Below are 26329 nucleotides of genomic sequence, written 5' to 3'. Positions count from 1 at the left end.
GAAAAATGACTTTTTTGATGTGTAGTCCTTAGAAACGGAAAGTAAAAATCAGGGGAGAAACTGAAAACTATGCTGGAAATCTAGGAAGTTGTGGAAATAGATGGCCAGCAGACAGGCATCAATCACAACATGAAAGGAGATTTATGAACCGAGCTTGTCAAAAATAACGATTGTTTTTACTGTGGGTACAATGCTGATGTTATCAAATAAAAGTGGATGCTGTGACTATAAACCTCCTTTAAGGGCTCAATGACCCCTTCGAGTCGACGCACGGTGCCACGTGTCTCCTGGACAAACGCTTTCCAAAGTGCCGAAATAGCTCAGTTGGGAGAGCGTTAGACTGAAGATCTCAAGGTCCCTGGTTCGATCCCGGGTTTCGGCAATTGTTGTATCCTGAACAGGGATAACTCTACCTTTGATTATATGACTTTCCCATGAATTAGGCCAGTGCGTGTTTGATTCTTTCGCTTCTCATGTGCCTGTTGCCCTAACAGGGTGGTTGTTTAGTTTCACCTGGAACAAAGTAAAGTATCTTGCTGCCTGTTTTCCTTTCCGGCTAAATGCATAGACATAAAAATGTCACTCGTCATTGTCATTCCTTCACACCAGCACATGGTACCCCAGAATTGTCATCAAGGTTAGGCAGAAAAGGCCGAAATAGCTCAGTTGGGAGAGCGTTAGACTGAAGATCTAAAGGTCCCTGGTTCGATCCTGGGTTTCGGCAACTGTACCTGCTCCTTTTGGTGTACCGCTTTCTGACAAGAAAAGGAAGACCAAGCAGGAGTTTGAGAAAGTTGTTTAGAGCAGACTAAGGTCTGGGGCTCAGCAGAAACGCAATTGTGCAACATCCCGCAGTTTATGCTTTTCTCAGCCAATGTGCAAGGACAAGTCAAAATATCCCTTCTTCTTCATAGGACATTTGTACACCAACGCATAGTTCTGCAGAGCCTTGGGAAGAAAAGTCCAGCATGTTTCATTTTCACCTGCAATATACCAATGAAAGCCGTGGGAACAAGACCTAGCCGCATTTGAAAGAAAAATGACTTTTTTGATGTGTAGTCCTTAGAAACGGAAAGTAAAAATCAGGGGAGAAACTGAAAACTATGCTGGAAATCTAGGAAGTTGTGGAAATAGATGGCCAGCAGACAGGCATCAATCACAACATGAAAGGAGATTTTTGAACCGAGCTTGTCAAAAATAACTATTGTTTTTACTGTGGGTACAATGCTGATGTTATCAAATAAAAGTGGATGTTGTGACTATAAACCTCCGTTAAGGGCTCAATGACCCCTTCGAGTCGACGCACGGTGCCACGTGTCTCCTGGACAAACGCTTTCTAAAGTGCCGAAATAGCTCAGTTGGGAGAGCGTTAGACTGAAGATCTAAAGGTCCCTGGTTCGATCCCTGGTTTCGGCAATTGTTGTATCCTGAACAGGGATAACCCTACCTTTGATTATATGACTTTCCCATGAATTAGGCCAGTGCGTGTTTGATTCTTTCGCTTCTCATGTGCCTGTTGCCCTAACAGGGTGGTTGCTTAGTTTCACCTGGAACAAAGTAAAGTATCTTGCTGCCTGTTTTCCTTTCCGGCTAAATGCATAGACATAAAAATGTCACTCGTCATTGTCATTCCTTCACACCAGCACATGGTACCCCAGAATTGTCATCAAGATTAGGCAGAAAAGGCCGAAATAGCTCAGTTGGGAGAGCGTTAGACTGAAGATCTAAAGGTCCCTGGTTCGATCCCGGGTTTCGGCAACTGTACCTGCTCCTTTTGGTGTACCGCTTTTTGACAAGAAAAGGAAGACCAAGCAGGAGTTTGAGAAAGTTGTTTAGAGCAGACTAAGGTCTGGGGCTCAGCAGAAACGCAATTGTGCAACATCCCGCAGTTTATGCTTTTCTCAGCCAATGTGCAAGGACAAGTCAAAATATCCCTTCTTCTTCATAGGACATTTGTACACCAACGCATAGTTCTGCAGAGCCTTGGGAAGAAAAGTCCAGCATGTTTCATTTTCACCTGCAATATACCAATGAAAGCCGTGGGAACAAGACCTAGCCGCATTTGAAAGAAAAATGACTTTTTTGATGTGTAGTCTTTAGAAACGGAAAGTAAAAATCAGGGGAGAAACTGAAAACTATGCTGGAAATCTAGGAAGTTGTGGAAATAGATGGCCAGCAGACAGGCATCAATCACAACATGAAAGGAGATTTTTGAACCGAGCTTGTCAAAAATAACTATTGTTTTTACTGTGGGTACAATGCTGATGTTATCAAATAAAAGTGGATGCTGTGACTATAAACCTCCTTTAAGGGCTCAATGACCCCTTCGAGTCGACGCACGGTGCCACGTGTCTCCTGGACAAACGCTTTCTAAAGTGCCGAAATAGCTCAGTTGGGAGAGCGTTAGACTGAAGATCGCAAGGTCCCTGGTTCGATCCCGGGTTTCGGCAATTGTTGTATCCTGAACAGGGATAACTCTACCTTTGATTATATGACTTTCCCATGAATTAGGCCAGTGCGTGTTTGATTCTTTCACTTCTCATGTGCCTGTTGCCCTAACAGGGTGGTTGTTTAGTTTCACCTGGAACAAAGTAAAGTATCTTGCTGCCTGTTTTCCTTTCCGGCTAAATGCATAGACATAAAAATGTCACTCGTCATTGTCATTCCTTCACACCAGCACATGGTACCCCAGAATTGTCATCAAGGTTAGGCAGAAAAGGCCGAAATAGCTCAGTTGGGAGAGCGTTAGACTGAAGATCTAAAGGTCCCTGGTTCGATCCCGGGTTTCGGCAACTGTACCTGCTCCTTTTGGTGTACCGCTTTCTGACAAGAAAAGGAAGACCAAGCAGGAGTTTGAGAAAGTTGTTTAGAGCAGACTAAGGTCTGGGGTTCAGCAGAAACGCAATTGTGCAACATCCCGCAGTTTATGCTTTTCTCAGCCAATGTGCAAGGACAAGTCAAAATATCCCTTCTTCTTCATAGGACATTTGTACACCAACGCATAGTTCTGCAGAGCCTTGGGAAGAAAAGTCCAGCATGTTTCATTTTCACCTGCAATATACCAATGAAAGCCGTGGGAACAAGACCTAGCCGCATTTGAAAGAAAAATGACTTTTTTGATGTGTAGTCCTTAGAAACGGAAAGTAAAAATCAGGGGAGAAACTGAAAACTATGCTGGAAATCTAGGAAGTTGTGGAAATAGATGGCCAGCAGACAGGCATCAATCACAACATGAAAGGAGATTTTTGAACCGAGCTTGTCAAAAATAACGATTGTTTTTACTGTGGGTACAATGCTGATGTTATCAAATAAAAGTGGATGTTGTGACTATAAACCTCCGTTAAGGGCTCAATGACCCCTTCGAGTCGACGCACGGTGCCACGTGGCTCCTGGACAAACGCTTTCTAAAGTGCCGAAATAGCTCAGTTGGGAGAGCGTTAGACTGAAGATCTAAAGGTCCCTGGTTCGATCCCGGGTTTCGGCAATTGTTGTATCCTGAACAGGGATAACTCTACCTTTGATTATATGACTTTCCCATGAATTAGGCCAGTGCGTGTTTGATTCTTTCGCTTCTCATGTGCCTGTTGCCCTAACAGGGTGGTTGCTTAGTTTCACCTGGAACAAAGTAAAGTATCTTGCTGCCTGTTTTCCTTTCCGGCTAAATGCATAGACATAAAAATGTCACTCGACATTGTCATTCCTTCACACCAGCACATGGTACCCCAGAATTGTCATCAAGATTAGGCAGAAAAGGCCGAAATAGCTCAGTTGGGAGAGCGTTAGACTGAAGATCTAAAGGTCCCTGGTTCGATCCTGGGTTTCGGCAACTGTACCTGCTCCTTTTGGTGTACCGCTTTCTGACAAGAAAAGGAAGACCAAGCAGGAGTTTGAGAAAGTTGTTTAGAGCAGACTAAGGTCTGGGGCTCAGCAGAAACGCAATTGTGCAACATCCCGCAGTTTATGCTTTTCTCAGCCAATGTGCAAGGACAAGTCAAAATATCCCTTCTTCTTCATAGGACATTTGTACACCAACGCATAGTTCTGCAGAGCCTTGGGAAGAAAAGTCCAGCATGTTTCATTTTCACCTGCAATATACCAATGAAAGCCGTGGGAACAAGACCTAGCCGCATTTGAAAGAAAAATGACTTTTTTGATGTGTAGTCCTTAGAAACGGAAAGTAAAAATCAGGGGAGAAACTGAAAACTATGCTGGAAATCTAGGAAGTTGTGGAAATAGATGGCCAGCAGACAGGCATCAATCACAACATGAAAGGAGATTTTTGAACCGAGCTTGTCAAAAATAACTATTGTTTTTACTGTGGGTACAATGCTGATGTTATCAAATAAAAGTGGATGTTGTGACTATAAACCTCCGTTAAGGGCTCAATGACCCCTTCGAGTCGACGCACGGTGCCACGTGTCTCCTGGACAAACGCTTTCTAAAGTGCCGAAATAGCTCAGTTGGGAGAGCGTTAGACTGAAGATCTAAAGGTCCCTGCTTCGATCCCTGGTTTCGGCAATTGTTGTATCCTGAACAGGGATAACTCTACCTTTGATTATATGACTTTCCCATGAATTAGGCCAGTGCGTGTTTGATTCTTTCGCTTCTCATGTGCCTGTTGCCCTAACAGGGTGGTTGCTTAGTTTCACCTGGAACAAAGTAAAGTATCTTGCTGCCTGTTTTCCTTTCCGGCTAAATGCATAGACATAAAAATGTCACTCGTCATTGTCATTCCTTCACACCAGCACATGGTACCCCAGAATTGTCATCAAGATTAGGCAGAAAAGGCCGAAATAGCTCAGTTGGGAGAGCGTTAGACTGAAGATCTAAAGGTCCCGGGTTTCGGCAACTGTACCTGCTCCTTTTGGTGTACCGCTTTCTGACAAGAAAAGGAAGACCAAGCAGGAGTTTGAGAAAGTTGTTTAGAGCAGACTAAGGTCTGGGGCTCAGCAGAAACGCAATTGTGCAACATCCCGCAGTTTATGCTTTTCTCAGCCAATGTGCAAGGACAAGTCAAAATATCCCTTCTTCTTCATAGGACATTTGTACACCAACGCATAGTTCTGCAGAGCCTTGGGAAGGAAAGTCCAGCATGTTTCATTTTCACCTGCAATATACCAATGAAAGCCGTGGGAACAAGACCTAGCCGCATTTGAAAGAAAAATGACTTTTTTGATGTGTAGTCCTTAGAAACGGAAAGTAAAAATCAGGGGAGAAACTGAAAACTATGCTGGAAATCTAGGAAGTTGTGGAAATAGATGGCCAGCAGACAGGCATCAATCACAACATGAAAGGAGATTTTTGAACCGAGCTTGTCAAAAATAACTATTGTTTTTACTGTGGGTACAATGCTGATGTTATCAAATAAAAGTGGATGTTGTGACTATAAACCTCCGTTAAGGGCTCAATGACCCCTTCGAGTCGACGCACGGTGCCACGTGTCTCCTGGACAAACGCTTTCTAAAGTGCCGAAATAGCTCAGTTGGGAGAGCGTTAGACTGAAGATCTAAAGGTCCCTGGTTCGATCCCTGGTTTCGGCAATTGTTGTATCCTGAACAGGGATAACCCTACCTTTGATTATATGACTTTCCCATGAATTAGGCCAGTGCGTGTTTGATTCTTTCGCTTCTCATGTGCCTGTTGCCCTAACAGGGTGGTTGCTTAGTTTCACCTGGAACAAAGTAAAGTATCTTGCTGCCTGTTTTCCTTTCCGGCTAAATGCATAGACATAAAAATGTCACTCGTCATTGTCATTCCTTCACACCAGCACATGGTACCCCAGAATTGTCATCAAGATTAGGCAGAAAAGGCCGAAATAGCTCAGTTGGGAGAGCGTTAGACTGAAGATCTAAAGGTCCCTGGTTCGATCCCGGGTTTCGGCAACTGTACCTGCTCCTTTTGGTGTACCGCTTTTTGACAAGAAAAGGAAGACCAAGCAGGAGTTTGAGAAAGTTGTTTAGAGCAGACTAAGGTCTGGGGCTCAGCAGAAACGCAATTGTGCAACATCCCGCAGTTTATGCTTTTCTCAGCCAATGTGCAAGGACAAGTCAAAATATCCCTTCTTCTTCATAGGACATTTGTACACCAACGCATAGTTCTGCAGAGCCTTGGGAAGAAAAGTCCAGCATGTTTCATTTTCACCTGCAATATACCAATGAAAGCCGTGGGAACAAGACCTAGCCGCATTTGAAAGAAAAATGACTTTTTTGATGTGTAGTCTTTAGAAACGGAAAGTAAAAATCAGGGGAGAAACTGAAAACTATGCTGGAAATCTAGGAAGTTGTGGAAATAGATGGCCAGCAGACAGGCATCAATCACAACATGAAAGGAGATTTTTGAACCGAGCTTGTCAAAAATAACTATTGTTTTTACTGTGGGTACAATGCTGATGTTATCAAATAAAAGTGGATGCTGTGACTATAAACCTCCTTTAAGGGCTCAATGACCCCTTCGAGTCGACGCACGGTGCCACGTGTCTCCTGGACAAACGCTTTCTAAAGTGCCGAAATAGCTCAGTTGGGAGAGCGTTAGACTGAAGATCTCAAGGTCCCTGGTTCGATCCCGGGTTTCGGCAATTGTTGTATCCTGAACAGGGATAACTCTACCTTTGATTATATGACTTTCCCATGAATTAGGCCAGTGCGTGTTTGATTCTTTCACTTCTCATGTGCCTGTTGCCCTAACAGGGTGGTTGTTTAGTTTCACCTGGAACAAAGTAAAGTATCTTGCTGCCTGTTTTCCTTTCCGGCTAAATGCATAGACATAAAAATGTCACTCGTCATTGTCATTCCTTCACACCAGCACATGGTACCCCAGAATTGTCATCAAGGTTAGGCAGAAAAGGCCGAAATAGCTCAGTTGGGAGAGCGTTAGACTGAAGATCTAAAGGTCCCTGGTTCGATCCCGGGTTTCGGCAACTGTACCTGCTCCTTTTGGTGTACCGCTTTCTGACAAGAAAAGGAAGACCAAGCAGGAGTTTGAGAAAGTTGTTTAGAGCAGACTAAGGTCTGGGGTTCAGCAGAAACGCAATTGTGCAACATCCCGCAGTTTATGCTTTTCTCAGCCAATGTGCAAGGACAAGTCAAAATATCCCTTCTTCTTCATAGGACATTTGTACACCAACGCATAGTTCTGCAGAGCCTTGGGAAGAAAAGTCCAGCATGTTTCATTTTCACCTGCAATATACCAATGAAAGCCGTGGGAACAAGACCTAGCCGCATTTGAAAGAAAAATGACTTTTTTGATGTGTAGTCCTTAGAAACGGAAAGTAAAAATCAGGGGAGAAACTGAAAACTATGCTGGAAATCTAGGAAGTTGTGGAAATAGATGGCCAGCAGACAGGCATCAATCACAACATGAAAGGAGATTTTTGAACCGAGCTTGTCAAAAATAACGATTGTTTTTACTGTGGGTACAATGCTGATGTTATCAAATAAAAGTGGATGTTGTGACTATAAACCTCCGTTAAGGGCTCAATGACCCCTTCGAGTCGACGCACGGTGCCACGTGGCTCCTGGACAAACGCTTTCTAAAGTGCCGAAATAGCTCAGTTGGGAGAGCGTTAGACTGAAGATCTAAAGGTCCCTGGTTCGATCCCGGGTTTCGGCAATTGTTGTATCCTGAACAGGGATAACTCTACCTTTGATTATATGACTTTCCCATGAATTAGGCCAGTGCGTGTTTGATTCTTTCGCTTCTCATGTGCCTGTTGCCCTAACAGGGTGGTTGCTTAGTTTCACCTGGAACAAAGTAAAGTATCTTGCTGCCTGTTTTCCTTTCCGGCTAAATGCATAGACATAAAAATGTCACTCGACATTGTCATTCCTTCACACCAGCACATGGTACCCCAGAATTGTCATCAAGATTAGGCAGAAAAGGCCGAAATAGCTCAGTTGGGAGAGCGTTAGACTGAAGATCTAAAGGTCCCTGGTTCGATCCTGGGTTTCGGCAACTGTACCTGCTCCTTTTGGTGTACCGCTTTCTGACAAGAAAAGGAAGACCAAGCAGGAGTTTGAGAAAGTTGTTTAGAGCAGACTAAGGTCTGGGGCTCAGCAGAAACGCAATTGTGCAACATCCCGCAGTTTATGCTTTTCTCAGCCAATGTGCAAGGACAAGTCAAAATATCCCTTCTTCTTCATAGGACATTTGTACACCAACGCATAGTTCTGCAGAGCCTTGGGAAGAAAAGTCCAGCATGTTTCATTTTCACCTGCAATATACCAATGAAAGCCGTGGGAACAAGACCTAGCCGCATTTGAAAGAAAAATGACTTTTTTGATGTGTAGTCCTTAGAAACGGAAAGTAAAAATCAGGGGAGAAACTGAAAACTATGCTGGAAATCTAGGAAGTTGTGGAAATAGATGGCCAGCAGACAGGCATCAATCACAACATGAAAGGAGATTTTTGAACCGAGCTTGTCAAAAATAACTATTGTTTTTACTGTGGGTACAATGCTGATGTTATCAAATAAAAGTGGATGTTGTGACTATAAACCTCCGTTAAGGGCTCAATGACCCCTTCGAGTCGACGCACGGTGCCACGTGTCTCCTGGACAAACGCTTTCTAAAGTGCCGAAATAGCTCAGTTGGGAGAGCGTTAGACTGAAGATCTAAAGGTCCCTGCTTCGATCCCTGGTTTCGGCAATTGTTGTATCCTGAACAGGGATAACTCTACCTTTGATTATATGACTTTCCCATGAATTAGGCCAGTGCGTGTTTGATTCTTTCGCTTCTCATGTGCCTGTTGCCCTAACAGGGTGGTTGCTTAGTTTCACCTGGAACAAAGTAAAGTATCTTGCTGCCTGTTTTCCTTTCCGGCTAAATGCATAGACATAAAAATGTCACTCGTCATTGTCATTCCTTCACACCAGCACATGGTACCCCAGAATTGTCATCAAGATTAGGCAGAAAAGGCCGAAATAGCTCAGTTGGGAGAGCGTTAGACTGAAGATCTAAAGGTCCCGGGTTTCGGCAACTGTACATGCTCCTTTTGGTGTACCGCTTTCTGACAAGAAAAGGAAGACCAAGCAGGAGTTTGAGAAAGTTGTTTAGAGCAGACTAAGGTCTGGGGCTCAGCAGAAACGCAATTGTGCAACATCCCGCAGTTTATGCTTTTCTCAGCCAATGTGCAAGGACAAGTCAAAATATCCCTTCTTCTTCATAGGACATTTGTACACCAACGCATAGTTCTGCAGAGCCTTGGGAAGGAAAGTCCAGCATGTTTCATTTTCACCTGCAATATACCAATGAAAGCCGTGGGAACAAGACCTAGCCGCATTTGAAAGAAAAATGACTTTTTTGATGTGTAGTCCTTAGAAACGGAAAGTAAAAATCAGGGGAGAAACTGAAAACTATGCTGGAAATCTAGGAAGTTGTGGAAATAGATGGCCAGCAGACAGGCATCAATCACAACATGAAAGGAGATTTTTGAACCGAGCTTGTCAAAAATAACTATTGTTTTTACTGTGGGTAAAATGCTGATGTTATCAAATAAAAGTGGATGCTGTGACTATAAACCTCCTTTAAGGGCTCAATGACCCCTTCGAGTCGACGCACGGTGCCACGTGTCTCCTGGACCAGCGCTTTCTAAAGTGCCGAAATAGCTCAGTTGGGAGAGCGTTAGACTGAAGATCTAGAGGTCCCTGGTTCGATCCCGGGTTTCGGCAATTGTTGTATCCTGAACAGGGATAACCCTACCTTTGATTATATGACTTTCCCATGAATTAGGCCAGTGCGTGTTTGATTCTTTCGCTTCTCATGTGCCTGTTGCCCTAACAGGGTGGTTGCTTAGTTTCACCTGGAACAAAGTAAAGTATCTTGCTGCCTGTTTTCCTTTCCGGCTAAATGCATAGACATAAAAATGTCACTCGTCATTGTCATTCCTTCACACCAGCACATGGTACCCCAGAATTGTCATCAAGATTAGGCAGAAAAGGCCGAAATAGCTCAGTTGGGAGAGCGTTAGACTGAAGATCTAAAGGTCCCTGGTTCGATCCCGGGTTTCGGCAACTGTACCTGCTCCTTTTGGTGTACCGCTTTCTGACAAGAAAAGGAAGACCAAGCAGGAGTTTGAGAAAGTTGTTTAGAGCAGACTAAGGTCTGGGGCTCAGCAGAAACGCAATTGTGCAACATCCCGCAGTTTATGCTTTTCTCAGCCAATGTGCAAGGACAAGTCAAAATATCCCTTCTTCTTCATAGGACATTTGTACACCAACGCATAGTTCTGCAGAGCCTTGGGAAGAAAAGTCCAGCATGTTTCATTTTCACCTGCAATATACCAATGAAAGCCGTGGGAACAAGACCTAGCCGCATTTGAAAGAAAAATTACTTTTTTGATGTGTAGTCCTTAGAAACGGAAAGTAAAAATCAGGGGAGAAACTGAAAACTATGCTGGAAATCTAGGAAGTTGTGGAAATAGATGGCCAGCAGACAGGCATCAATCACAACATGAAAGGAGATTTTTGAACCGAGCTTGTCAAAAATAATTATTGTTTTTACTGTGGGTACAATGCTGATGTTATCAAATAAAAGTGGATGCTGTGACTATAAACCTCCTTTAAGGGCTCAATGACCCCTTCGAGTCGACGCACGGTGCCACGTGTCTCCTGGACAAATGCTTTCTAAAGTGCCGAAATAGCTCAGTTGGGAGAGCGTTAGACTGAAGATCTAAAGGTCCCTGGTTCGATCCCGGGTTTCGGCAATTGTTGTATCCTGAACAGGGATAACCCTCCCTTTGATCATATGACTTTCCCATGAATTAGGCCAGTGCGTGTTTGATTCTTTCGCTTCTCATGTGCCTGTTGCCCTAACAGGGTGGTTGCTTAGTTTCACCTGGAACAAAGTAAAGTATCTTGCTGCCTGTTTTCCTTTCCGGCTAAATGCATAGACATAAAAATGTCACTCGTCATTCCTTCACACCAGCACATGGTACCCCAGAATTGTCATCAAGGTTAGGCAGAAAAGGCCGAAATAGCTCAGTTGGGAGAGCGTTAGACTGAAGATCTAAAGGTCCCTGGTTCGATCCCGGGTTTCGGCAACTGTACCTGCTCCTTTTGGTGTACCGCTTTCTGACAAGAAAAGGAAGACCAAGCAGGAGTTTGAGAAAGCTGTTTAGAGCAGACTAAGGTCTGGGGCTCAGCAGAAACGCAATTGTGCAACATCCCGCAGTTTATGCTTTTCTCAGCCAATGTGCAAGGACAAGTCAAAATATCCCTTCTTCTTCATAGGACATTTGTACACCAACGCATAGTTCTGCAGAGCCTTGGGAAGAAAAGTCCAGCATGTTTCATTTTCACCTGCAATATACCAATGAAAGCCGTGGGAACAAGACCTAGCCGCATTTGAAAGAAAAATGACTTTTTTGATGTGTAGTCCTTAGAAACGGAAAGTAAAAATCAGGGGAGAAACTGAAAACTATGCTGGAAATCTAGGAAGTTGTGGAAATAGATGGCCAGCAGACAGGCATCAATCACAACATGAAAGGAGATTTTTGAACCGAGCTTGTCAAAAATAACTATTGTTTTTACTGTGGGTACAATGCTGATGTTATCAAATAAAAGTGGATGCTGTGACTATAAACCTCCTTTAAGGGCTCAATGACCCCTTCGAGTCGACGCACGGTGCCACGTGTCTCCTGGACAAACGCTTTTGAAAGTGCCGAAATAGCTCAGTTGGGAGAGCGTTAGACTGAAGATCTAAAGGTCCCTGGTTCGATCCCGGGTTTTGGCAATTGTTGTATCCTGAACAGGGATAACTCTACCTTTGATTATATGACTTTCCCATGAATTAGGCCAATGCGTGTTTGATTCTTTCGCTTCTCATGTGCCTGTTGCCCTAACAGGGTGGTTGCTTAGTTTCACCTGGAACAAAGTAAAGTATCTTGCTGCCTGTTTTCCTTTCCGGCTAAATGCATAGACATAAAATTGTCACTCGTCATTGTCATTCCTTCACACCAGCACATGGTACCCCAGAATTGTCATCAAGATTAGGCAGAAAAGGCCGAAATAGCTCAGTTGGGAGAGCGTTAGACTGAAGATCTAAAGGTCCCTGGTTCGATCCCGGGTTTCGGCAACTGTACCTGCTCCTTTTGGTGTACCGCTTTCTAACAAGAAAAGGAAGACCAAGCAGGAGTTTGAGAAAGTTGTTTAGAGCAGACTAAGGTCTGGGGCTCAGCAGAAACGCAATTGTGCAACATCCCGCAGTTTATGCTTTTCTCAGCCAATGTGCAAGGACAAGTCAAAATATCCCTTCTTCTTCATAGGACATTTGTACACCAACGCATAGTTCTGCAGAGCCTTGGGAAGAAAAGTCCAGCATGTTTCATTTTCACCTGCAATATACCAATGAAAGCCGTGGGAACAAGACCTAGCCGCATTTGAAAGAAAAATGACTTTTTTGATGTGTAGTCCTTAGAAACGGAAAGAAAAAATCAGGGGAGAAACTGAAAACTATGCTGGAAATCTAGGAAGTTGTGGAAATAGATGGCCAGCAGACAGGCATCAATCACAACATGAAAGGAGATTTTTGAACCGAGCTTGTCAAAAATAACTATTGTTTTTACTGTGGGTACAATGCTGATGTTATCAAATAAAAGTGGATGCTGTGACTATAAACCTCCTTTAAGGGCTCAATGACCCCTTCGAGTCGACGCACGGTGCCACGTGTCTCCTGGACAAACGCTTTCTAAAGTGCCGAAATAGCCCCAGAATTGTCATCAAGATTAGGCAGAAAAGGCCGAAATAGCTCAGTTGGGAGAGCGTTAGACTGAAGATTTAAAGGTCCCTGGTTCGATCCCGGGTTACGGCAACTGTACCTGCTCCTTTTGGTGTACCGCTTTCTGACAAGAAAAGGAAGACCAAGCAGGAGTTTGAGAAAGTTGTTTAGAGCAGACTAAGGTCTGGGGCTCAGCAGAAACGCAATTGTGCAACATCCCGCAGTTTATGCTTTTCTCAGCCAATGTGCAAGGACAAGTCAAAATATCCCTTCTTCTTCATAGGACATTTGTACACCAACGCATAGTTCTGCAGAGCCTTGGGAAGAAAAGTCCAGCATGTTTCATTTTCACCTGCAATATACCAATGAAAGCCGTGGGAACAAGACCTAGCCGCATTTGAAAGAAAAATGACTTTTTTGATGTGTAGTCCTTAGAAACGGAAAGTAAAAATCAGGGGAGAAACTGAAAACTATGCTGGAAATCTAGGAAGTTGTGGAAATAGATGGCCAGCAGACAGGCATCAATCACAACATGAAAGGAGATTTTTGAACCGAGCTTGTCAAAAATAACTATTGTTTTTACTGTGGGTACAATGCTGATGTTATCAAATAAAAGTGGATGCTGTGACTATAAACCTCCTTTAAGGGCTCAATGACCCCTTCGAGTCGACGCACGGTGCCACGTGTCTCCTGGACAAGCACTTTCTAAAGTGCCGAAATAGCTCAGTTGGGAGAGCGTTAGACTGAAGATCTAAAGGTCCCTGGTTCGATCCCGGGTTTCGGCAATTGTTGTATCCTGAACAGGGATTACCCTACCTTTGATTATATGACTTTCCCATGAATTAGGCCAGTGCGTGTTTGATTCTTTCGCTTCTCATGTGCCTGTTGCCCTAACAGGGTGGTTGCTTAGTTTCACCTGGAACAAAATAAAGTATCTTGCTGCCTGTTTTCCTTTCCGGCTAAATGCATAGACATAAAAATGTCACTCGTCATTGTCATTCCTTCACACCAGCACATGGTACCCCAGAATTGTCATCAAGGTTAGGCAGAAAAGGCCGAAATAGCTCAGTTGGGAGAGCGTTAGACTGAAGATCTAAAGGTCCCTGGTTCGATCCCGGGTTTCGGCAACTGTACCTGCTCCTTTTGGTGTACCGCTTTCTGACAAGAAAAGGAAGACCAAGCAGGAGTTTGAGAAAGTTGTTTAGAGCAGACTAAGGTCTGGGGCTCAGCAGAAACGCAATTGTGCAACATCCCGCAGTTTATGCTTTTCTCAGCCAATGTGCAAGGACAAGTCAAAATATCCCTTCTTCTTCATAGGACTTTTGTACACCAACGCATAGTTCTGCAGAGCCTTGGGAAGAAAAGTCCAGCATGTTTCATTTTCACCTGCAATATACCAATGAAAGCCGTGGGAACAAGACCTAGCCGCATTTGAAAGAAAAATGACTTTTTTGATGTGTAGTCCTTAGAAACGGAAAGTAAAAATCAGGGGAGAAACTGAAAACTATGCTGGAAATCTAGGAAGTTGTGGAAATAGATGGCCAGCAGACAGGCATCAATCACAACATGAAAGGAGATTTTTGAACCGAGCTTGTCAAAAATAACTATTGTTTTTACTGTGGGTACAATGCTGATGTTATCAAATAAAAGTGGATGCTGTGACTATAAACCTCCTTTAAGGGCTCAATGACCCCTTCGAGTCGACGCACGGTGCCACGTGTCTCCTGGACAAACGCTTTCTAAAGTGCCGAAATAGCTCAGTTGGGAGAGCGTTAGACTGAAGATCTAAAGGTCCCTGGTTCGATCCCGGGTTTCGGCAATTGTTGTATCCTGAACAGGGATTACCCTACCTTTGATTATATGACTTTCCCATGAATTAGGCCAGTGCGTGTTTGATTCTTTTGCTTCTCATGTGCCTGTTGCCCTAACAGGGTGGTTGCTTAGTTTCACCTGGAACAAAATAAAGTATCTTGCTGCCTGTTTTCCTTTCCGGCTAAATGCATAGACATAAAAATGTCACTCGTCATTGTCATTCCTTCACACCAGCACATGGTACCCCAGAATTGTCATCAAGATTAGGCAGAAAAGGCCGAAATAGCTCAGTTGGGAGAGCGTTAGACTGAAGATCTAAAGGTCCCTGGTTCGATCCCGGGTTTCGGCAACTGTACCTGCTCCTTTTGGTGTACCGCTTTCTGACAAGAAAAGGAAGACCAAGCAGGAGTTTGAGAAAGTTGTTTAGAGCAGACTAAGGTCTGGGGCTCAGCAGAAACGCAATTGTGCAACATCCCGCAGTTTATGCTTTTCTCAGCCAATGTGCAAGGACAAGTCAAAATATCCCTTCTTCTTCATAGGACATTTGTACACCAACGCATAGTTCTGCAGAGCCTTGGGAAGAAAAGTCCAGCATGTTTCATTTTCACCTGCAATATACCAATGAAAGCCGTGGGAACAAGACCTAGCCGCATTTGAAAGAAAAATGACTTTTTTGATGTGTAGTCCTTAGAAACGGAAAGTAAAAATCAGGGGAGAAACTGAAAACTATGCTGGAAATAGTGATGGACGAACTTCCGACGGGACGTTTCGCGAACGCGAAATGCGAACGGACCCAAACGTTCGCGAAACCGAACGTTCGCCGCGGGCCCCATTGACTTCAATGGGAGGCGAACTTTGCAAACCTTCATGTCGAATTTGCGGCCACGTGGTAATTATTAGGGGGTAAAACGTAGTCCCACCATCTGGACAATGACATAATACATGTATGAGGTGAATTTGGGATCGATAACTACAAGCATTTTTATTTTATTTGGGAAATTGTTCTAACAATTCAGGACTATGGAGCTAATGAAGGCAATGGAGGAGAGGGAAGGTCAGGGACCAGGGTAGGCAAAGAAGAGGGTGCAGGAGATGATCACCAGCAGCGTGACATACCGGAATGACACATGCACCGTGATAGAGGCATCTGACAGCAGCACCGTAATACAGAGCACTGACAGCAGCACCGTGACATACAGCGCTGACAGCAGCACCGTGACATACAGCGCTGACAGCAGCACCGTGACATACAGCGCTGACAGCAGCACCGTGACATACAGCGCTGACAGCAGCACCGTGACATACAGCGCTGACAGCAGCACCGTGACATACAGCGCTGACAGCAGCACCGTGACATACAGCGCTGACAGCAGCACCGTGACATACAGCGCTGACAGCAGCACCGTGACATACAGCGCTGACAGCAGCACCGTGACATACAGCGCTGACAGCAGCACCGTGACATACAGCACTGACAGCAGCACCGTAAGCAGCCCCAGGAGGAAGTCAGCACAGCACAGGGATGGTGTGATCCCCTCATAATAAGAACCCCCAGGAGGAAGTCAGCACAGCACAGGGATAGTGTGATCCCTTCATAATAAGAACCCCCAGGAGGAAGTCAGCACAGCACAGGGATATCATAAGCAGCCCCAGTAGAAATATGACACCGCTCAACCTCTTCAAAGAGGAGGGTAGGGGCATATAGTACGGTGTGCTTTTTTGGGTCAAGGAAGTGAGCCAAATGAATTAAGAAGGTCTGTGTGCTTGATTAAAAAAATAGTTTATAGACATATACATGGTCTACTGGTCACATGTGTTGAATTCCTCCGAGATCCATGCCTCATTCATTTTTAGAAATGTGAGGTAGTTAACACTGTGGTGAGCTAGGCGAGTACGCTTATCGGTCACAATCCCCCCTGCTGCGCTGAACGTCCTTTCGGACAGGACACTGGATGAGGGGCAAGCCAACAGTTCGATTGCAAATTGGGCAAGCTCTGGCCAGAGGTCAAGCCTGCCCACCCAGTAGTCTAGGGGTTCATCACTCCTCAGAGCGTCCACATCGGCCGTTAACCCAATGTAGTCGGACACCTGACGGTCTAGGCGTTCCCTGATGCTGGATCCGGATGACACCTGTCGATGGGTCGGCTGAAAGAATGACCTCATATCCGAAGTCACCAACACATCTTCAAACCGGCCTCTTCTTGCAGGCGCTGTTGGATTGGTACCCGCAAATCCTTCTCTGGGAGTGGGAATTGCTCCTCTGCCAGCGCACGCAAAAGCAGAATGCAGCATTTCTCGAAGCAAGGCCTGGAAGTGCTGCATTCTGACAGCCCTCTGCGACGGCGGTAACATTTCCGCCATTTTGTGTTTGTACCGGGGGTCTAAGTACGTTGCCACCCAGTACTGGTCCTTGACCCTCATGCTTTTTATACGGGGGTCCCTATTAAAACACTGGAGCATGAAGGCCCCCATTTGCACTAAAGTGGAAGCGGTGTGGTGGCCTGGCTCCTGCTCATCATCCAGGATAATGTCGTCCTCTTCATTCTCCTCTCCCCATCCTCGCACAACAGGGATCCCAGAAAGGTTTAAAGCATGCTCTTCTTGCTCCTGCTCATCCGCCCCGGCACCATCCTCCTCTGACTCCTCATCAGACTCCTGTTGTTGACTTGTCTCAGATAGAGTAGCCCCCCCTGGGAATTCATCCAGCATTGCGACTTCCTCATCTTCCCGCTCCTGCTCCTCCACAGCCTGATCAATGACACGACGCAATGCACGCTCCAGAAAGAAGGCATAAGGTACCATGTCACTGATGGCGCCATGGCTGCGACTGACCAGTTTGGTGATCTCCTCAAATGGCCGCAGAAGTCTGCATGTGTCGCGCATGAGCAGCCACTGGCGCGGTGAAAAAAAACCCAGCTCCCCAGAACCGTTTCTTTCGCAGAGTTCATACAGGTAGACGTTAACTGCACGTTTCTGCTGGAGCAGCCTATCAAGCATATAGAAGGTTGAGTTCCATCGCGTCGGGCAATCGCAAATAAGACGTCTGACCGGCAGATGGTGTCGCCGCTGAATGTCAGCAAGGCGAGCCATGGCCGTGTAAGATCTTCTGAAATGGGCCGAGATTTTCCTTGCCTGCCGCAAGATGTCCTGGACCCCAGGGTATTTGACAAGGAATCGCTGCACGACCAAGTTTAAGACGTGTGCCATGCACGGCACGTGCGTGATTTTGCCCTGTTTCAATGCGCTAAGCAGATTGGCACCGTTGTCACACACCACTTTACCAACTGTCAAATTGAGCGGTGTTAGCCACTCATCTGCCTGTGAACGCAAAGCTGAAAGGAGTGCCGGGCCAGTGTGGCTCTTTGCTTCCAGGCACAACAGACGCAGCACGGCATGGCAACGTCTCACCTGGCATGTGGAATAGGTTCTGGGGAGCTTGGGCGGTGCAGTGGAAGAGACGCTAGCAGCGGAAAAGGAGGAGGCAGCTGAGGAGGAGAGGGAGGAGGATGGAGTAGGAGGAGGAGAAGAAGAGTCAGGCCTGCATGCAATCCGTGGCGGTAAAACCAAATCTACACGGGTGCCACGGGTTACATGCTTGACGGCCGTCAGAAGGTTCACCCAGTGGGCAGTAAAACTGATATACCTTCCCTGCCCGTGTTTGCTAGACCACGTGTCTGTGGTCAGATGTATCTTGGCACCGACACTGTGTGCCAGAGATACATTCACTTGCCGCTGAACATGGCCATATAGCTCTGGGATGCCCTTCTCTGAGAAATACTTCCTTCCTGGGACCTTCCATTGTGGTGTTCCAATGGCCACAAATTTGCGAAAGGCCTCCGAGTCCACCAGTTTATATGGCAGTAGTTGGCGGGCTATGAGTTCTGACAAGCCAGCCGCCAACCGTTGGGCAAGAGGGTTATCCGGCGTCATCATTTTTTTACGCTCAAACATTAGGCCCACGGAAGCCTGCCTTTTTGCAGAAAAATGTGAGCTTGGCGTGATGGAAGGTGGAGTGGAGGACAATTGTGAGGAGAGAGGAGAAGGAGAAGTAGAAGACGAGGCTGGACGGTGAGAGCCTGCAGTGTGGCTTTGTGTGTTCCGTTGCTCCCACTGGGCTCGGTGATGGCTGCTCATGTGCCTTCTTAAGGCGGTCGTCCCTAGGTGAGTATTGGGCTTACCGCGACTAACGCGTTGACTGCAAAGATTGCAGATGGCAACGCTATTGTCAGCAGCGGACACGTTAAAAAAAGCCCACACTGCGGAGCCATGTGCCGGTGTCCTGGGAGCGCCAGATGTGACCGTACATGGTCGATGACTCGCTCCTGATACATTTGCAGTCTGCTTTGTCCCTGCTGTGCAATGTAAGTCATTGCTGCTTCTCCTCCCTATCTGCTGGTCCATATCTCCCTCTGAACTCCCCTCCTCTTCCTCTCTTGTGGGCACCCACGTGACATCACTAGACACGTCATCATCAACGTCACCTTCCCCACCGCTATAAGTAGAGATCTCGGAGTAGGCAGCAACACCGGGGACCAACCTCCTCCTTGGGCTGATCTGGGTACTGGCGTCAGACTGCTGAGTAGCGCTTGTTGCTACCTCCTCTTCCTGATCCAATACCAAGAGTGGCTGCGCATCAGAAATGTCCTCTTGATATGGATCGGAAAATAATTCCAGTGACTCAAGCGGAAGGTATGTGGTGGTGGTGGTGGTGGTCGTGTTGTTGGTGGTAGTGTCTTTGGGGGTGCACATAGCAGAGAGTGAAGAAGAGGGTGCAGATCGAGAGGATGAGGAGGGTGCAGAAGAGTAAGGCTGAGCGAGCCACTCAACCAAGTCTGGTGCATCCTTTAAAGTAATTGAACGCACCTTCTGCAACTTCCCACTTTGGCTCAAGCCTGTTGCTCCTGCCCTACCCCTACCACCCCTGCGGAAGGGCCTGCCTCTTCCTCTGCCTGTCATTTTTTAAATGACCCTGTGACAAAACTCTTAGTCCCTATACCGATGAAGGACTGCTGCAGTATAGGGCAGCGGTCAGCAGTGGTGCACGTCAACCCTATCTATTGTGGACCGATAGCGGTCCTTACAGAACAGCAGACTGTACCGCACTCAAGCCTATGTACCGTAGCACCCTATACCAAGTTACCAGTCCTTATAAGAACTTTTGTGGAACAAGCAGGTTGTGTGTTAGTGATTAGCAGACTGTACGTCAGTCCCTATACCGCTGAAGGACTGCTGCAGTATAGGGCAGCGGTCAGCAGTGGTGCACGTCAACCCTATCTATTGTGGACCGATAGCGGTCCTTACAGAACAGCAGACTGTACCGCACTCAAGCCTATGTACCGTAGCACCCTATACCAAGTTACCAGTCCTTATAAGAACTTTTGTGGACCAAGCAGGTTGTGTATTAGTGTTTAGCAGACTGTACGTCAGTCCCTATACCGCTGAAGGACTGCTGCAGTATAGGGCAGCGGTCAGCAGTGGTGCACGTCAACCCTATCTATTGTGGACCGATAGCGGTCCTTACAGAACAGCAGACTGTACCGCACTCAAGCCTATGTACCGTAGCACCCTATACCAAGTTACCAGTCCTTATAAGAACTTTTGTGGAACAAGCAGGTTGTGTGTTAGTGATTAGCAGACTGTACGTCAGTCCCTATACCGCTGAAGGACTGCTGCAGTATAGGTGAGCGGTCAGCAGTGGTGCACGTCAACCCTATCTATTGTGGACCTATAGCGGTCCTTACAGAACAGCAGACTGTACCGCACTCAAGCCTATGTACCGTAGCACCCTATACCAAGTTACCAGTCCTTATAAGAACTTTTGTGGACCAAGCAGGTTGTGTATTAGTGTTTAGCAGACTGTACGTCAGTCCCTATACCGCTGAAGGACTGCTGCAGTATAGGGCAGCGGTCAGCAGTGGTGCACGTCAACCCTATCTATTGTGGACCGATAGCGGTCCTTACAGAACAGCAGACTGTACCGCACTCAAGCCTATGTACCGTAGCACCCTATACCAAGTTACCAGTCCTTATAAGAACTTTTGTGGAACAAGCAGGTTGTGTGTTAGTGATTAGCAGACTGTACGTCAGTCCCTATACCGCTGAAGGACTGCTGCAGTATAGGGCAGCGGTCAGCAGTGGTGCACGTCAACCCTATCTATTGTGGACCGATAGCGGTCCTTACAGAACAGCAGACTGTACCGCACTCAAGCCTATGTACCGTAGCACCCTATACCAAGTTACCAGTCCTTATAAGAACTTTTGTGGAACAAGCAGGTTGTGTGTTAGTGATTAGCAGACTGTACGTCAGTCCCTATACCGCTGAAGGACTGCTGCAGTATAGGTGAGCGGTCAGCAGTGGTGCACGTCAACCCTATCTATTGTGGACCTATAGCGGTCCTTACAGAACAGCAGACTGTACCGCACTCAAGCCTATGTACCGTAGCACCCTATACCAAGTTACCAGTCCTTATAAGAACTTTTGTGGACCAAGCAGGTTGTGTATTAGTGTTTAGCAGACTGTACGTCAGTCCCTATACCGCTGAAGGACTGCTGCAGTATAGGGCAGCGGTCAGCAGTGGTGCACGTCAACCCTATCTATTGTGGACCGATAGCGGTCCTTACAGAACAGCAGACTGTACCGCACTCAAGCCTATGTACCGTAGCACCCTATACCAAGTTACCAGTCCTTATAAGAACTTTTGTGGAACAAGCAGGTTGTGTGTTAGTGATTAGCAGACTGTACGTCAGTCCCTATACCGCTGAAGGACTGCTGCAGTATAGGGCAGCGGTCAGCAGTGGTGCACGTCAACCCTATCTATTGTGGACCGATAGCGGTCCTTACAGAACAGCAGACTGTACCGCACTCAAGCCTATGTACCGTAGCACCCTATACCAAGTTACCAGTCCTTATAAGAACTTTTGTGGAACAAGCAGGTTGTGTGTTAGTGATTAGCAGACTGTACGTCAGTCCCTATACCGCTGAAGGACTGCTGCAGTATAGGTGAGCGGTCAGCAGTGGTGCACGTCAACCCTATCTATTGTGGACCTATAGCGGTCCTTACAGAACAGCAGACTGTACCGCACTCAAGCCTATGTACCGTAGCACCCTATACCAAGTTACCAGTCCTTATAAGAACTTTTGTGGACCAAGCAGGTTGTGTATTAGTGTTTAGCAGACTGTACGTCAGTCCCTATACCGCTGAAGGACTGCTGCAGTATAGGGCAGCGGTCAGCAGTGGTGCACGTCAACCCTATCTATTGTGGACCGATAGCGGTCCTTACAGAACAGCAGACTGTACCGCACTCAAGCCTATGTACCGTAGCACCCTATACCAAGTTACCAGTCCTTATAAGAACTTTTGTGGAACAAGCAGGTTGTGTGTTAGTGATTAGCAGACTGTACGTCAGTCCCTATACCGCTGAAGGACTGCTGCAGTATAGGGCAGCGGTCAGCAGTGGTGCACGTCAACCCTATCTATTGTGGACCGATAGCGGTCCTTACAGAACAGCAGACTGTACCGCACTCAAGCCTATGTACCGTAGCACCCTATACCAAGTTACCAGTCCTTATAAGAACTTTTGTGGACCAAGCAGGTTGTGTATTAGTGTTTAGCAGACTGTACGTCAGTCCCTATACCGCTGAAGGACTGCTGCAGTATAGGGCAGCGGTCAGCAGTGGTGCACGTCAACCCTATCTATTGTGGACCGATAGCGGTCCTTACAGAACAGCAGACTGTACCGCACTCAAGCCTATGTACCGTAGCACCCTATACCAAGTTACCAGTCCTTATAAGAACTTTTGTGGAACAAGCAGGTTGTGTGTTAGTGATTAGCAGACTGTACGTCAGTCCCTATACCGCTGAAGGACTGCTGCAGTATAGGGCAGCGGTCAGCAGTGGTGCACGTCAACCCTATCTATTGTGGACCGATAGCGGTCCTTACAGAACAGCAGACTGTACCGCACTCAAGCCTATGTACCGTAGCACCCTATACCAAGTTACCAGTCCTTATAAGAACTTTTGTGGAACAAGTGAGTTGTGAATGTTTAGCAGACTGCAGCAGAAGGGCAGCAGTCAAGTATAATATCCTTTCTATATTTGGAAGAAAGAATATTATACATGTACAAGCCTATTACTGTACCACTGATACCAGTCCTGAAAAGAACCTTTGTGGAACTAATAATAACAGCAAGTCTTTAAAATTACCCTCACTGCCTGACAACACTGCTTCCTTCCTGTCCCTATACAAATTGGCAAAAAAAGAGAACGATTAGTGGTTACTGGAACAGCTCTTTTGTGGACCTTGATAGTAACAGCTAATGATGATGATGATGATGATGATGATGAAAGACTAATCTGGCTGTCCCTGTAGCATACACCGTCCTTTCCCTTTCTCTAAACTAACAAAAGACACTCAGGCTGCTGCAAGAATCAGCAGCACAGCAAACCTATCAACACCTAACACCTATACCAGTCCTGAAAAGAACTTTTGTGTACCAAATAGCTAGTGGTTTATCTCTCCCTACTCCACACAGGAACCTGTCCCTATCGTAACAGAAGAAAGAATGTAAAATGGCCACCGGATCGGGTGTATTTATAGGTTAGGGGGAATGTACAAGTGTCCATGTGCTGTCATGTCTCAATTGGCTGTCCTGTATCACATGATAAACGTGTCACCAAAGGTTAAAGTTCTTGTATACATTAAACACGTAAGTCCGCCGCGGCGAACGACGGAAAAAGGCGTTCGAACGTGCGGACCGCGAATGTCGGAAATTCGCCGCGAAACGACCGCCGGGCGAACCGTTCGGCCATCACTAGCTGGAAATCTAGGAAGTTGTGGAAATAGATGGCCAGCAGACAGGCATCAATCACAACATGAAAGGAGATTTTTGAACCGAGCTTGTCAAAAATAACTATTGTTTTTACTGTGGGTACAATGCTGATGTTATCAAATAAAAGTGGATGTTGTGACTATAAACCTCCGTTAAGGGCTCAATGACCCCTTCGAGTCGACGCACGGTGCCACGTGGCTCCTGGACAAACGCTTTCCAAAGTGCCGAAATAGCTCAGTTGGGAGAGCGTTAGACTGAAGATCTAAAGGTCCCTGGTTCGATCCCTGGTTTCGGCAATTGTTGTATCCTGAACAGGGATAACTCTACCTTTGATTATATGACTTTCCCATGAATTAGGCCAGTGCGTGTTTGATTCTTTCGCTTCTCATGTGCCTGTTGCCCTAACAGGGTGGTTGCTTAGTTTCACCTGGAACAAAGTAAAGTATCTTGCTGCCTGTTTTCCTTTCCGGCTAAATGCATAGACATAAAAATGTCACTCGTCATTGTCATTCCTTCACACCAGCACATGGTACCCCAGAATTGTCATCAAGATTAGGCAGAAAAGGCCGAAATAGCTCAGTTGGGAGAGCGTTAGACTGAAGATCTAAAGGTCCCGGGTTTCGGCAACTGTACATGCTCCTTTTGGTGTACCGCTTTCTGACAAGAAAAGGAAGACCAAGCAGGAGTTTGAGAAAGTTGTTTAGAGCAGACTAAGGTCTGGGGTTCAGCAGAAACGCAATTGTGCAACATCCCGCAGTTTATGCTTTTCTCAGCCAATGTGCAAGGACAAGTCAAAATATCCCTTCTTCTTCATAGGACATTTGTACACCAACGCATAGTTCTGCAGAGCCTTGGGAAGAAAAGTCCAGCATGTTTCATTTTCACCTGCAATATACCAATGAAAGCCGTGGGAACAAGACCTAGCCGCATTTGAAAGAAAAATGACTTTTTTGATGTGTAGTCCTTAGAAACGGAAAGTAAAAATCAGGGGAGAAACTGAAAACTATGCTGGAAATCTAGGAAGTTGTGGAAATAGATGGCCAGCAGACAGGCATCAATCACAACATGAAAGGAGATTTATGAACCGAGCTTGTCAAAAATAACGATTGTTTTTACTGTGGGTACAATGCTGATGTTATCAAATAAAAGTGGATGCTGTGACTATAAACCTCCTTTAAGGGCTCAATGACCCCTTCGAGTCGACGCACGGTGCCACGTGTCTCCTGGACAAACGCTTTCCAAAGTGCCGAAATAGCTCAGTTGGGAGAGCGTTAGACTGAAGATCTCAAGGTCCCTGGTTCGATCCCGGGTTTCGGCAATTGTTGTATCCTGAACAGGGATAACTCTACCTTTGATTATATGACTTTCCCATGAATTAGGCCAGTGCGTGTTTGATTCTTTCGCTTCTCATGTGCCTGTTGCCCTAACAGGGTGGTTGTTTAGTTTCACCTGGAACAAAGTAAAGTATCTTGCTGCCTGTTTTCCTTTCCGGCTAAATGCATAGACATAAAAATGTCACTCGTCATTGTCATTCCTTCACACCAGCACATGGTACCCCAGAATTGTCATCAAGGTTAGGCAGAAAAGGCCGAAATAGCTCAGTTGGGAGAGCGTTAGACTGAAGATCTAAAGGTCCCTGGTTCGATCCCGGGTTTCGGCAACTGTACCTGCTCCTTTTGGTGTACCGCTTTCTGACAAGAAAAGGAAGACCAAGCAGGAGTTTGAGAAAGTTGTTTAGAGCAGACTAAGGTCTGGGGTTCAGCAGAAACGCAATTGTGCAACATCCCGCAGTTTATGCTTTTCTCAGCCAATGTGCAAGGACAAGTCAAAATATCCCTTCTTCTTCATAGGACATTTGTACACCAACGCATAGTTCTGCAGAGCCTTGGGAAGAAAAGTCCAGCATGTTTCATTTTCACCTGCAATATACCAATGAAAGCCGTGGGAACAAGACCTAGCCGCATTTGAAAGAAAAATGACTTTTTTGATGTGTAGTCCTTAGAAACGGAAAGTAAAAATCAGGGGAGAAACTGAAAACTATGCTGGAAATCTAGGAAGTTGTGGAAATAGATGGCCAGCAGACAGGCATCAATCACAACATGAAAGGAGATTTTTGAACCGAGCTTGTCAAAAATAACGATTGTTTTTACTGTGGGTACAATGCTGATGTTATCAAATAAAAGTGGATGTTGTGACTATAAACCTCCGTTAAGGGCTCAATGACCCCTTCGAGTCGACGCACGGTGCCACGTGGCTCCTGGACAAACGCTTTCTAAAGTGCCGAAATAGCTCAGTTGGGAGAGCGTTAGACTGAAGATCTAAAGGTCCCTGGTTCGATCCCGGGTTTCGGCAATTGTTGTATCCTTAACAGGGATAACTCTACCTTTGATTATATGACTTTCCCATGAATTAGGCCAGTGCGTGTTTGATTCTTTCGCTTCTCATGTGCCTGTTGCCCTAACAGGGTGGTTGCTTAGTTTCACCTGGAACAAAGTAAAGTATCTTGCTGCCTGTTTTCCTTTCCGGCTAAATGCATAGACATAAAAATGTCACTCGACATTGTCATTCCTTCACACCAGCACATGGTACCCCAGAATTGTCATCAAGATTAGGCAGAAAAGGCCGAAATAGCTCAGTTGGGAGAGCGTTAGACTGAAGATCTAAAGGTCCCTGGTTCGATCCTGGGTTTCGGCAACTGTACCTGCTCCTTTTGGTGTACCGCTTTCTGACAAGAAAAGGAAGACCAAGCAGGAGTTTGAGAAAGTTGTTTAGAGCAGACTAAGGTCTGGGGCTCAGCAGAAACGCAATTGTGCAACATCCCGCAGTTTATGCTTTTCTCAGCCAATGTGCAAGGACAAGTCAAAATATCCCTTCTTCTTCATAGGACATTTGTACACCAACGCATAGTTCTGCAGAGCCTTGGGAAGGAAAGTCCAGCATGTTTCATTTTCACCTGCAATATACCAATGAAAGCCGT

The 26329-nt window shown here is 46.0% G+C and overlaps 16 non-coding genes across 16 annotated transcripts; all 16 read left to right on the top strand.

Annotated features, from left to right (window-relative positions):
- Positions 1–1685: 1685 nt before the first annotated feature.
- TRNAF-GAA (transfer RNA phenylalanine (anticodon GAA)) lies at positions 1686–1758 on the top strand. Its single transcript has one exon. It is a non-coding gene; the product is annotated as a tRNA-Phe (tRNA).
- Positions 1759–2719: 961 nt separating this feature from the next.
- On the top strand, positions 2720–2792 carry TRNAF-GAA (transfer RNA phenylalanine (anticodon GAA)). The gene has a single exon. It is a non-coding gene; the product is annotated as a tRNA-Phe (tRNA).
- Positions 2793–3411: 619 nt separating this feature from the next.
- Positions 3412–3484, top strand: TRNAF-GAA (transfer RNA phenylalanine (anticodon GAA)). The gene has a single exon. It is a non-coding gene; the product is annotated as a tRNA-Phe (tRNA).
- Positions 3485–5809: 2325 nt separating this feature from the next.
- On the top strand, positions 5810–5882 carry TRNAF-GAA (transfer RNA phenylalanine (anticodon GAA)). Its single transcript has one exon. It is a non-coding gene; the product is annotated as a tRNA-Phe (tRNA).
- Positions 5883–6843: 961 nt separating this feature from the next.
- On the top strand, positions 6844–6916 carry TRNAF-GAA (transfer RNA phenylalanine (anticodon GAA)). Its single transcript has one exon. It is a non-coding gene; the product is annotated as a tRNA-Phe (tRNA).
- A 619-nt stretch (positions 6917–7535) lies between these two features.
- On the top strand, positions 7536–7608 carry TRNAF-GAA (transfer RNA phenylalanine (anticodon GAA)). The gene has a single exon. It is a non-coding gene; the product is annotated as a tRNA-Phe (tRNA).
- Positions 7609–9933: 2325 nt separating this feature from the next.
- TRNAF-GAA (transfer RNA phenylalanine (anticodon GAA)) lies at positions 9934–10006 on the top strand. The gene has a single exon. It is a non-coding gene; the product is annotated as a tRNA-Phe (tRNA).
- Positions 10007–10625: 619 nt separating this feature from the next.
- On the top strand, positions 10626–10698 carry TRNAF-GAA (transfer RNA phenylalanine (anticodon GAA)). Its single transcript has one exon. It is a non-coding gene; the product is annotated as a tRNA-Phe (tRNA).
- Positions 10699–10961: 263 nt separating this feature from the next.
- Positions 10962–11034, top strand: TRNAF-GAA (transfer RNA phenylalanine (anticodon GAA)). Its single transcript has one exon. It is a non-coding gene; the product is annotated as a tRNA-Phe (tRNA).
- A 961-nt stretch (positions 11035–11995) lies between these two features.
- Positions 11996–12068, top strand: TRNAF-GAA (transfer RNA phenylalanine (anticodon GAA)). Its single transcript has one exon. It is a non-coding gene; the product is annotated as a tRNA-Phe (tRNA).
- Positions 12069–13422: 1354 nt separating this feature from the next.
- TRNAF-GAA (transfer RNA phenylalanine (anticodon GAA)) lies at positions 13423–13495 on the top strand. The gene has a single exon. It is a non-coding gene; the product is annotated as a tRNA-Phe (tRNA).
- Positions 13496–13764: 269 nt separating this feature from the next.
- TRNAF-GAA (transfer RNA phenylalanine (anticodon GAA)) lies at positions 13765–13837 on the top strand. The gene has a single exon. It is a non-coding gene; the product is annotated as a tRNA-Phe (tRNA).
- A 619-nt stretch (positions 13838–14456) lies between these two features.
- On the top strand, positions 14457–14529 carry TRNAF-GAA (transfer RNA phenylalanine (anticodon GAA)). The gene has a single exon. It is a non-coding gene; the product is annotated as a tRNA-Phe (tRNA).
- A 269-nt stretch (positions 14530–14798) lies between these two features.
- Positions 14799–14871, top strand: TRNAF-GAA (transfer RNA phenylalanine (anticodon GAA)). Its single transcript has one exon. It is a non-coding gene; the product is annotated as a tRNA-Phe (tRNA).
- Positions 14872–24939: 10068 nt separating this feature from the next.
- TRNAF-GAA (transfer RNA phenylalanine (anticodon GAA)) lies at positions 24940–25012 on the top strand. Its single transcript has one exon. It is a non-coding gene; the product is annotated as a tRNA-Phe (tRNA).
- Positions 25013–25631: 619 nt separating this feature from the next.
- TRNAF-GAA (transfer RNA phenylalanine (anticodon GAA)) lies at positions 25632–25704 on the top strand. The gene has a single exon. It is a non-coding gene; the product is annotated as a tRNA-Phe (tRNA).
- Positions 25705–26329: the final 625 nt, after the last annotated feature.

The sequence above is a fragment of the Lithobates pipiens genome, unplaced genomic scaffold (genome assembly GCF_037356315.1).
Source record: "Lithobates pipiens isolate NorthernLeopardFrog02 unplaced genomic scaffold, aLitPip1_a1.2 Scaffold_18, whole genome shotgun sequence".
Classification (NCBI taxonomy): Eukaryota; Metazoa; Chordata; class Amphibia; order Anura; family Ranidae; genus Lithobates; species Lithobates pipiens.
Note: the sequence above shows the minus strand (reverse complement) of the source record. Positions and strands in the feature narration are given on the sequence as shown.